The 11,227-nt window shown below is 40.9% G+C and overlaps 1 protein-coding gene across 10 annotated transcripts in view; it reads right to left on the bottom strand.

Annotated features, from left to right (window-relative positions):
• Positions 1–11,227, bottom strand: part of Macrod2 (mono-ADP ribosylhydrolase 2) — a 2,026,216-nt gene that overhangs the window by 1,572,368 nt on the left and 442,621 nt on the right.

Below are 11,227 nucleotides of genomic sequence, written 5' to 3'. Positions count from 1 at the left end.
CATGGAGGAGTTTCATTGAAAACACAAATTCAGAATTCTAAATTGAGTTATCAAGACCATGTTCTTTACCTATTTGCTTGTTTGTTTATTTGTTTGTTTGTTTTTTAATGTGACAATAAGAAAATGGCAGCCCTTCCTGCCCCCTCAAACTGTTTTCAATAAGGCTATCAAAATGAAATGCTAAGCAAGTAAAATGTGAACAAGAAACTTCAAGGCAATTCAGGTAGAGCACAGGGCATGGGAAAAGCAGGAAGGAGCTATGCTGTGAATAGAAAGGCTGGGTAGCTTATAAGAAGCTCGGGGACTTTCAGGGCATCAGTTTAAGTGGTGAGGTAGGCAGACTGCACATGCTCAGAATGGCCTGGCTCCCCTATACAGAGATTGTTACAGCAGGGGACCATTGAGTCAGAGGCAATGCAGGCCAGGGAAGAACATTTCCTCCATGGATGTTCATGCCTACCAAGATAAGCAAACATTGTCTTGTTCTTGTCTTTGGCCCTTGCTGCTCCACCACCCGACCCTGGCTTGCTATCGTTTGTTCCCAGTTGGCATATAGACAAAATGTGAGTGAAGTTCCCAATTTATTAGTAAATTAGAAAAGAAAATCTTCCTTTGTCCAGACAGCTGCTGTTCAAGAGAAAGCTTAGGACATGTCTATCGCCTCTGCCAACTCATAAGGCTAATAATAATAGTTAAGATTATGAGCACTCTCTAGGGCAGGAGTAAAGTGCTCACTCCTCAGTCATAAGGACCTGACATAGGAAATGGAAAAGAATATGGTGGCATGTATACATCCACAAGGCTGGAGTGAGCGGAACAGGCAAGTCCAAGAGGCTTAATGGCCACCCAGTCAAACTAATCAGTTGACTCCAGGTTCAGTAGTAATAGTGATTTGTAAGGAAGTCTCACACAGCAAAGTAGAGAGTAATAGAAGAAAGATGGCTGATGTCAACATCTGGCCTACAGCATCACACACACACACACACACACACACACACACACACACACACAATATGTTTTAAAAGAAGAATATGGACACTTTGAACACAGCAGATTTATACCCCTTACTTCTACTTTCAGAAAAAGTGAATCCTTGAGAGGCAGATTTGTTCACAAAGAGTTCAAAAATGAGTTAATGATAGGACTTCCAACAAGCAATCTCAACCAGAACCAGTGTGACTATACATCCTGATTGATAACCTCTGACCCAGAATTCAGTATTGTGATTGAAATAATGAGGTCCTTTGTGATCTCACTGTAAACTGCAGGAATGCATACCCTTAAGTTTAAAAAACTAGGATAATTTAGGTTTTGTGATTGTGAAGGTCACCATTGACTGTTAGCTTGAGAGAATTTAGAATCACCTAGATTGTAAGGCCCTGAACACCTCTGTGTGAGAGGTTCTAGATTAGGTCAACTGAGGTAGGAAGACACACCGTAATCATTAGGTGCATCGTGCCATGGGCTGGGGACCAGCACAGAGTGAACAGGAGAAAGTGAGATGGGCGCCACTCTCTGTCGCCTGTGCAGACGCCATGTGGACAGCTGACTCGTGTGCCTGTTGCCATGTCCTCCTCCCTGCGGTGGGGTGTACCCACCAAACTGTGATCCAAAGTGAATTACCTTTGTCAGGCACTTGATCTTAGCAATGAGGAGAAGTAACTACGGTAGAGGTATATTGCACTTTATAAAGAATGATTACCCAAGTCATCGTGCCTGCCACAACACAGGGCTTTTGTCAAGCAGAGATTGAGCTAAGGACAAAGGCATAGGACACTCAGCAACGCTATGAAGCTCTGAAGACTCCAGATTAGATCTTGCTTTGGAGTTTGATGCTACCCAAAAGCATCCAATGAATTTCTAATAGGGGACTCTGTGTATCATATCTGTAAATGGGCTAATTAATCTTTCTACTATTGCCAAAAGTGGAGCTGGAAGCCACTGTTTTCATGTCAATGGAGGACAACACTGAAATCAATAGCCATGATTGGTTTAAACCTACAAGCTCTCTCCCACTGAGGGATTTAGGAGTGTGGTTACCCTAGGAAAGCAGAGACAATAAATTGTTTGGAGGCAGTCAAGCACCCTTCTCTGAGAGCAGAAACTGTGTTTACACATTGTCCATGTGAGACAAATGTCATGGCGCATGGGGAGATAAAGTGAAGCTTTCCAATTCTGCATCTGCGGGTGATGTCATTGGGAAGAAGAAGAAAAATGCATAATGGTTGAGCAAGGTTGAATTTTGTGTAGGTTGGAGTGGAGAGCAAATAATGAGGACATCCACAGAGCTGTGCAGTATATCTGCCCTCAAGGGAAGGACTGGGGAAGGAGCCCCTCTTTACTCATCCCTCAATTAAAGTTCAGGTTGCTATGGTCTTCCAGGGCCTCAGAGTCTACTGGTGGTTGCTGGAGAAATGCAGCCATCTGTGGTTGAGGTCTGTGAGTGTTCTTCTAGTGAGAAGAGCATGGAGAAAGGACATAGCTACATTCATCCTTCCTGTACTCTAGCAGGAAAATGCCAACTTCTTTAAAAAGTAGCAATAATAAAGAAAAGATCATCTGTGTAAATAGAAAATCGGGAGAGAATCTTCTAACACCCTGCAGAAAGTAAGGAAATCTTTTAACATAATTAATGAAGAAGAGTGCAGATAGATGAGCCAAGGCAACATTTGATCAGAGCTGTGTGAAAGATCTGCTATGAATGTGGCAGAGGTATTTTGTTTTTGTTCATTCAAAAAGACATTTCCTGAGACATTACCAAAATATTGCTCTTGAAGGGAACAATGGATCTATCATCAAAGAGACTGCCAGAAACACCTGCTCTCGGTGACCTTGTCCTAGAGTTGTGAGTCCACATTCTCATGCTTGATGCTGAAAGCAGATTCATGATGATGTAATTTCTTATGGGCTTTATCCACAGAATGAACTGGAAGTCTCAAATCCATACAAAGAGAAAGCAATCATTACCAACCAATCAAAATGCCACATAGGAAAGGTAAAGTTAATTGTGGGTGTCAGGGGAAGCAGATCAGAGTTTTAAGATTTAAAAGAAAAAAAGTACATCTTGCTGGATAAAATAATTAGTCAGATCTCACAAACAAGACATCTCCTATGTGTCAAAGACCAAGAGGCCTCTAGCCCTCCAGAGGATCAGTGGGGCAACCGTCAAAAGAAAAAATGGGGCATGCCTCAGAACATTCTCTGTAAAGGCTGTCTCAAGCTTCCCAACTCACAGCAGAGCTCAATACAACCCCAGGAATCACCAATCACCAATTGGCCTTTTGCCTCATTTATTTTGTGTTTGTTTTGAGAATGAGGTGTTATTATTTTATTGTGCTCTGTTTGTTTTCTATATTAGACTATATTGCCCTCAGATATTAAATATGCACAGCATAATACATGATTTATTAAAGGTTACATTGCTATTTAGGAAACAGTAGGAAGAGCATGAATCAAGAGTTTACCTAGCCAGGGTTTGGCCACATTGAGGCCAACTTCAAGCCTCAAATCCATCAGACAGTGGTTTGTTAAGCTCAAAGAAAGTTATCAGAAGCTGAAACAGAGAAGGAAGACACTGATTAGATCAGAAAGTTCCAGTTAGAAGACATTTATACCATTTGCACTAAGGCTCAGAGAATGTTGCAGAAGAGAAGCAGAGAAAAAATAAAAGAGCCAGAAGATAGGGAGAAAGGCTAAGAATATGCCATCTCCTGGGCAAGGTACAACAATGGATGTCAGGCACCTACACCAGCTGTAGGTGCCTACACTAGGTCTTCCCAATGATGCGGTTAGCAGTCATCAGACATGGACTAGGATAGGCTTCAGAGGACCTTACTCCTCAGGATAAATGTTAGACTGCTGAGAGATGTGGACTTACAGGGAGTTACTGCCCTCAGTCTTTGACCCACTCATAACCCTGTCAGACTCCAGCAAATAATTCCAAATTATTGGTCATACAGAGGGCTCAGTGTAAACTAAGGAGGTCACAAATAAGACACAAATCTAGGAAAAGGGGTTGTGGAGGATTAGTAGGCACAGGAGCAGCACTAAGATGTTTGGGTAGTGATCAGAATGTATAGACACATACTTGAAAGTGCCAAGAAATAAGCTTATATAATAAACTTCTGATTATATGAGTAAAATCTCTTTTAGTGAACTATTGTGTGCCATGGTGACAACAGATGTGAATAAAGTATATACTTTTTCTTTCAAAGTTACTAAAAGAGGGTCCATTTTACCAAGGTGGCATTAAAAATGAGGGAAATTCCTGCTCCTCTCTATAGTCAAAACCAAACACTGAAGGCCAAAAATGCAGAACAAGGAAATTTCCACACCCATGGGAAGAGAAGCCCTGCAGGTCACTCATTTCTGGGCAGCCCAGGACACTGAAATAACATCCCACCCCAGGGAAAGAAGCTCTAATATCATGCTATCATCCGAGTCACCCTGCCCACTGAACACCATGAGTAAGACAGAAGACAATGACAAACTCTGTTCATTGTGAATGTTAAGGTCAGCAAGCACCCATTTAAACAGTCAGGGAAGATGCCCTGTCACACTGATATGTCCAAAGTCAACATTCTTCTCTGGCCTGGCAGAGGGAAGAAGGCAGACGTTCAGCTTGTTGAGAAAACTGGATCATTTAGGCTCAATACAGCTGGATAATTCTCAGTGCTTTTCATCATAAACATTGCTAAAAATATATTTTAAATATCTAAACTATACATACACCAAAATTGGTGAGGTAGTAGATATGTAAACAGCTTGAATTATTCATTCTACCATGTCTGCATAGATCAACCATCATGTAATTACATACACATATGCAATTATTAATTATCAAATCAGTAAACATATATTCATATGGAACAAAACAAAAAATTAAAAACTCTTTAGGCATTTAAATATCTGGGTTTAATTTTTATTATTTTTATATGTGTTTGTGTTTGTGTATATTGCAGGTATAATCATATTTTCATACACATTAATGTGTATGTGCATGCGTGAGTACATGTTCATGCATTTGGAGGATGGAGATTAATGTTAGGTATCTTCCGAGATAGACCATATCATTCAGTAAGGCAGGGTCTCTCAGATCCACACAGAGTTTGCCAGAGGATCTAGCCTTCATTTGTCAGCTTGCTCCAGAGACAGCCCATGCATGCCTTCCATTAGCCTAGAATCTAAGAATCCGAATTCAAGATTCATGCTTGCACAATGAAAGCTTTGTACATGAGCCATCTCTCCAATCCCCACTTTGTGCTTAAAAAGTATCACACACGTCAGAATTCTGTACTCATGTCAGGTACTGTAAAGACCAGAAGAGGACTCAGGTTCTCTGTAACAGTAATAAACACTCTTAACCATTGGGCCATACCTTCAGCCCCCATTTTATCTTTTGATATTTTATTTTAAATGTGATTTTATTTTGGACAATGTGAAATAAAAGTTAAACTTAATTTCTCCCAATATGAATGGCATCTATTAGGGTGATTTACTGAAGGATTCTTTCCATCAGTCTGTATTGCAATAGTTTTAATATATGACATATATGTTCTTGATATCTATTTTATGTCCCAAGGACCATATCATGGTATTTGGTTGTAAATTTTAAATTTACACTTAACACTATCTGGTGAAAAAAAATACAGCTTCAGTATGTTTTTGCATACTATTGGCTTTCTAGTCATGTGAATTTCAAAGACATTTGCTACTTTGTAATATAAGCACAAAATGTTTACTATGTTATTCAATTTTAATTATTTCTTCATGTCTTATATAATACTTTATAGTTTTGTTTAGGAAGATATATCTCTATTATAACATCTTTGTTCATACATATTCCATAGTTGATATTGTTTCTATATCTAGAATTTAGTTCTTCATACCTGGTAATATTGATTACTATTTCTATAATAATGTTTTGTTTACTTTTGTATGTATTTTAATTCAGCTTCCATACTAAATTGACTTATTAAATCGTTTTCTAAACTTGAAAATAGGACTCTCTCCTCCCAATGTTTTTACCAATCTATCTAATTGGGAAATTTTTACTTCACTAGTGAGAAACTCAAAGACAATGTTGAAATAAAAATGGCAAATTGGTGCTTTCTGGTTTTTCTTCATTTGATTGGAAATGGTTTCATGCTCTCTCTCGTTGTGTATATTATTGGAGTTTGGAAAACGGTCTTTCAGATGAATCGTCCTATCTTTATGTGCAGTAAAACCTTATTAAAAGATGGCTCTGAAATATTTTTCTGATGCTTTCTGGGCTGACTGTTGTTATTGTTTCTGTCCTTTTATTAAAGGAGGTTATGCTATCCCAGAATCTAAGAGAGAAAAGGTCACATGAAAGGAATGGTCAGGTTTAAAAACCATACTGCCCAGCTGCTGCCCCTGTGAAACTTTGTCGAGCAACAGAGATAAGCCTAAAGCATTCGTCAGCACCGCAGCATGTAATTCACACACAATTATGCAGTTAAGAGAGGAAGCACAGATATGCGATCTGGAATCACAGGAAAAGCTCCTTGGAGAATCATGGTCTCTGACAGTGAAGCAAGATAGCTAGAGTTAATTCACGAAATCACAAAAGCAGAGGAGAGGGAAGCTCTGAGAAATGCATTAAAATTATTCAATATTTTCTTTGGAAATGAAAATAAGGGTGACGTCACAAAACAATGCAGAAGACAATTTGCTCTTCTTTACTGGAAATTGGCAGAGATGACTAATCAACAGGCACAAGTGGTTGGCCACAGGAGACTCTTACCCAAGTAACCAGTCTAGAGGTTTTAGAAACTTCCTCATTTTTCTGCTTGAAAGTAAAGATGAGGGGCCCTTTCTCAGACACAAGAGTCATTTGCTTCTGGAAATCCACCCAGGGAAGCAAGTCACATGGCTGCTTTCCTGGGACCTCCTGAAGCCATGAGGGCCAAAGTGGAAGGGAATGAGATTGGAAACTCTAGATAGCTTGTGAGAATGCAGACACCATGAAAATACCCAAACTGGAGACTGATGACAGATCATGTCGCTATAGAAATAACCAGCTGTTACTAGATTCTCAGACCTAGAAGTGATTGACAGTTCCTGGAGGTTCAGTTATTTTGAGAGCATCCTTGATATCTTTAAGTGGTTTTCTTGTGCCCATCCCTTCCAGAATCCAATATGCTTTTTGAGTTCTCACTTGTTCTTTCTGCAGTTTCCTCACGCTACGGTCTATCCACATGCCAGCGCCCCAATCTCTTCATCCTGTCCCCAATCCCCTGGTGAATTGTTCATCCTTCATGGTCAGTTCTAAGGCAGCCAGCCTTGTGTTCCCTTTCCTGATTTTCCACTGGAGAGCTGACTATTCCCTGTTTAAACCGCTAATGCATCTTTACCTTTCTCTCATCCTCTACACTGAACAGATTTGTGCTTTGTTCTGGTTGTGGACTCCATATGATCAATCCTTCCTCTACCCATTTCTTTCCTTAGAGTCCCCTTTCTTCAATCAGAGTATCACCCCCCCACCACCACCACCACACACATGGCTGTTATGGAACACTCACTACAAAAGAGCATTAACACCACTCACTGAAAGGCAAGACATAGTGGATCGGGTGATTTTAATTTCAGCCACTGTGTATTTATCCCAATGTTGTCTTTTCCACACAGTTTATTTTTTAAATTATATTTATTTATTTATTGTGTGGATGTATAGTGTTCAGAGGACAGCTTGCCAGAGTCCAGAGTCTATTCTGTCCCCATTAGTCTCAGAGATGGAACTCAGACCAATGGAGTTGGTGACAAGCACCCTTACCTGTCGAGCCACTTTGCTGGCCGCCTTCCATACACACATTTTCTAAAATGTGTCTGTCATTACCTCAAGCAACTTTGTTGTCAGCCTCATCTTGCATAAATTATTCACTAGTAGAAAAGCTTGCTCCATGGGAGCTTTCTCCTGACCACAGGCTGCTTCTGGAACTCTCGAGTTTCTGAAAAAGTTCTCTCTCTCTTCACAGGGCCCCGTGATCTGGAAATGGAGGTGCAGCTGTTCATCGTGGCTAACACTGGTAGTCTCCTTGTTATGTTCCAGGCACTTTATTGGGTTCTTGGCACACACACTTCAGGCAGCATTTCCAGTGTATCCTCATAGCTAGGTTTTCTACTACAGACCAGGAGCATGTCCTCAACTATGGCTCCATTGTTTTCCTCTCTCTCATTACCTAGCAATGGGCCGGCACACAGTGTGTGAGCACTTCATAAATGCTTGCTGGATGAATACAGAGCACATGACCTGAGCATAACACAATTACTGACTGCTGACGTGACGCTTCAGTGTGCTCACTGTCTCCTTGGCGGTGGTTTTTTTCCATATTTGTTTTTTCCCTCACCATGGTGGCTATCTGTCAATTCATCCTGTGGTCAGCAGAAGCTGTGGTCTACTGTCTGTGAATATTTCCAGTTCTTGTATTCTGTCAACAATTATTCTGCTAGAATCCTTTCATGTGGTTTCTCTTTGTTTATATTGAAATGGCTTCCACATAGCACCACGGGTCAGATTTTGTGTCTAGGCATGCCCTGCCAACACAGACACACTGGGGTTTCCTACCCATGTCAGGTACACTTCAAGGGACTTACTTAATGAAGATCTCTCAGGCCACCTTGAGTGCTGAGCATAAATGACAGTTGAGCACTCAGCCCTCAAGGGAGCATCCATATCAGTCCTTCAGAGCTCAGGGAGCAGTACAGAAGAGGTAGGCAAAGAACAGAGGAAGGGGAGAGGTGCCATACAATGCTGTCTTCTGGACAGGATATAACCACTGTACTCATGAACTTAAGTAGCTGTGGCTACCTGCAGAAGACCTGCACAAAATGGGGCCTGTCAATATTCCACCATAGATGTGGATAATTTTGAGGTCTACTTGTTCCTGAGAAACTATTGGCCACTAATGGATATAGGGAGAGAGTGAGTCCTTTGTTTAGTGGTATACTCACTGTTAAATACCATGTTCCAGTGGATAACACCAGACTTACACTTATGTGAATAGCCGTAAGTAAACTCTGTGGGTTTCCAAAACAACACGATAAACAAACGAAAGACATGAGACTTTGGGGGGAAAAATGGAGTTTCTTTTGAATGGTGGGGGCGGGGGTAAAGAGGATAACGGAGGCAAAAGAACAAAGGTACACCCTACATATGTATGAAACTGTCAAAGAAGAATTGTAAAATGGGAAGGCAGAGGCTAAGTTGGCAAATGCCTGCTGTGCCCGAATGCACCCCTGAACTTAGCTCTCCATATGCCCAGGCACAGAGACCCTGCTCAGTACCGACAGCCAGGCTCACGAGGCTCAGTAACCAGCCTGTCAGAGGGAGCCAGTGAACTCCAAGCCCAGTAAAAAGCCATGTCCAAAAGAAACAAATAAAGGTCAAACGTAATGGGCGAAAGACACATGGCGTTGATCTCTGACTCCCACGCATGCATGTACATGTGCACTCATCCCCATAAACAAATAATTACACCACACATGAAACACATACACAGGCTAATAATTTAAAATTTGGGAAATAAGAGGAAGAGAAGAAATTTCAAAGTGATTTGCCTGGCAAGTAGAACACATATACCGATCATAAAGGGACTTAAAGAAGAGAGAAACAACTTAAGCTCCACGATATATAAACACTCCATTATGATGCTTTATTTTAATAATACTTACAGAGAAACAATTTAAGTATTACTGAATCAAAAACGGCTCTAGTCTTTGATGTGTTTTTAAAGTAGTCTAGCCTTTTTATTTTGGCAACAATGATTTATCTACAATTTTACTCTTCCTGGGAATTTCGTGTCAAAGGAGGTATGTGGAGGCTGGGCACGTGTCGGTAAAATACTTTCCGAGAACAAAGTGAGGATTTCTAGGATTCACATAAAAGCCTGCCTGAAGTCCAAGCTCTTGAGGCAGACAGACAGAGGGATACTACAAGTCAGTTGGCTAGCAAGACTAGTCAAATAGAGCAATAGTTTCGGCAAGAGAGCCTGCACATCAGAAATACAGTGGTGGCCAACCAACACCCAACACCAATGTTTAGTGAACACATACGTGTGTACACACAGACATGTGAACCTGCACACATGCATACACACTCAACCACAGGTCCATGCATACCCCACACACATGCAAACATACATATCTGTAAACATTCACATGTGCACCACACATGCAAATGAAAAGAAGCTTTCTGCTAAAGCAAGCCCCACCTCCTTCCGGCTAAAGCAAGCCCCACCTCCTTCCGGCTAAAGCAAACCCCACCTCCTCCTGACTAAAACAAGCCCCACCTCCAATTAAGACATAAACTTCATTTTTTTTTCAACAGAATATCAGAGTATCAAGTACTTGGAAAACTTAGCAATTATTGTTCCTTCACTTCATTCATGAATTTAAAGTTAAGGAAATTTTTGAGAGAGATTAAAGATGAAATATATAAGAGGTGCTTTAGGGTTTTTTATTATTAAGGTAACTGTTTAATTACTATATACAGTGTTTAAACTCCATCAATTAGGACCTGTTTAAACTTTTGCCATGTGTCTTTAAGGTTCGCTGTCAAAACAGGCATTTGCTGAGAGAATTCACAGCTTCATGAGTAACTGGGAAATCTCTCAGATAGCTTAAAATGAACAGAGAAGGGGGAATACCCTAGCAAAGGAGTGAGGCTTCTCATTCATGCCCAGTGATGAAAAGCTCGCAGTCAACAAATAGGAGACCTCACAAGGACTCCACACAGCCTTCATCACAGCCTCACTCCCCAGCCTCAGACCCACTTCAAAACCTTCAACTAAAAGAAACCCAGCATGGGAAGCTTGCCAACCCTCTCTCTTGCCAAGTTGGCAAAGCCCTGGAGGCTTGAATGGGCTTCTCGATGTATAAGATAAAAGCAGGCATTTGAAGCTTGTGAAGGCTTCCTGGGCACATTCAGACCTTAGGTGAAATTCCATCATCTGCTTTCATTTGTGTGTGATGTTATGTATGCAGATGGCACAACTTAGGCCTCTAGTTGCAGGCATAGTTTTGCTAGGAAACCAGGAAAGAAAGAAAAAAAAATCTTAAGCATGAATTAGAAAAGGCGTTTCCCCTTCAAAGCTGCCCTTTTCCAGCTTTGATCTTTGCCTCTCACAACTATATAAACTAAGACAGGAGAGGACAAACTTGATTTCAGACAAGATTTTCCTCTGGAGTAGAATGTGCATGTGCTTGT

Source organism: Rattus norvegicus, chromosome 3 (assembly GCF_021556685.1).
Source record: "Rattus norvegicus strain SHRSP/BbbUtx chromosome 3, alternate assembly SHRSP_T2T, whole genome shotgun sequence".
Lineage (NCBI taxonomy): Eukaryota > Metazoa > Chordata > Mammalia > Rodentia > Muridae > Rattus > Rattus norvegicus.
This window is presented reverse-complemented; position numbering and strand designations above follow the sequence as displayed.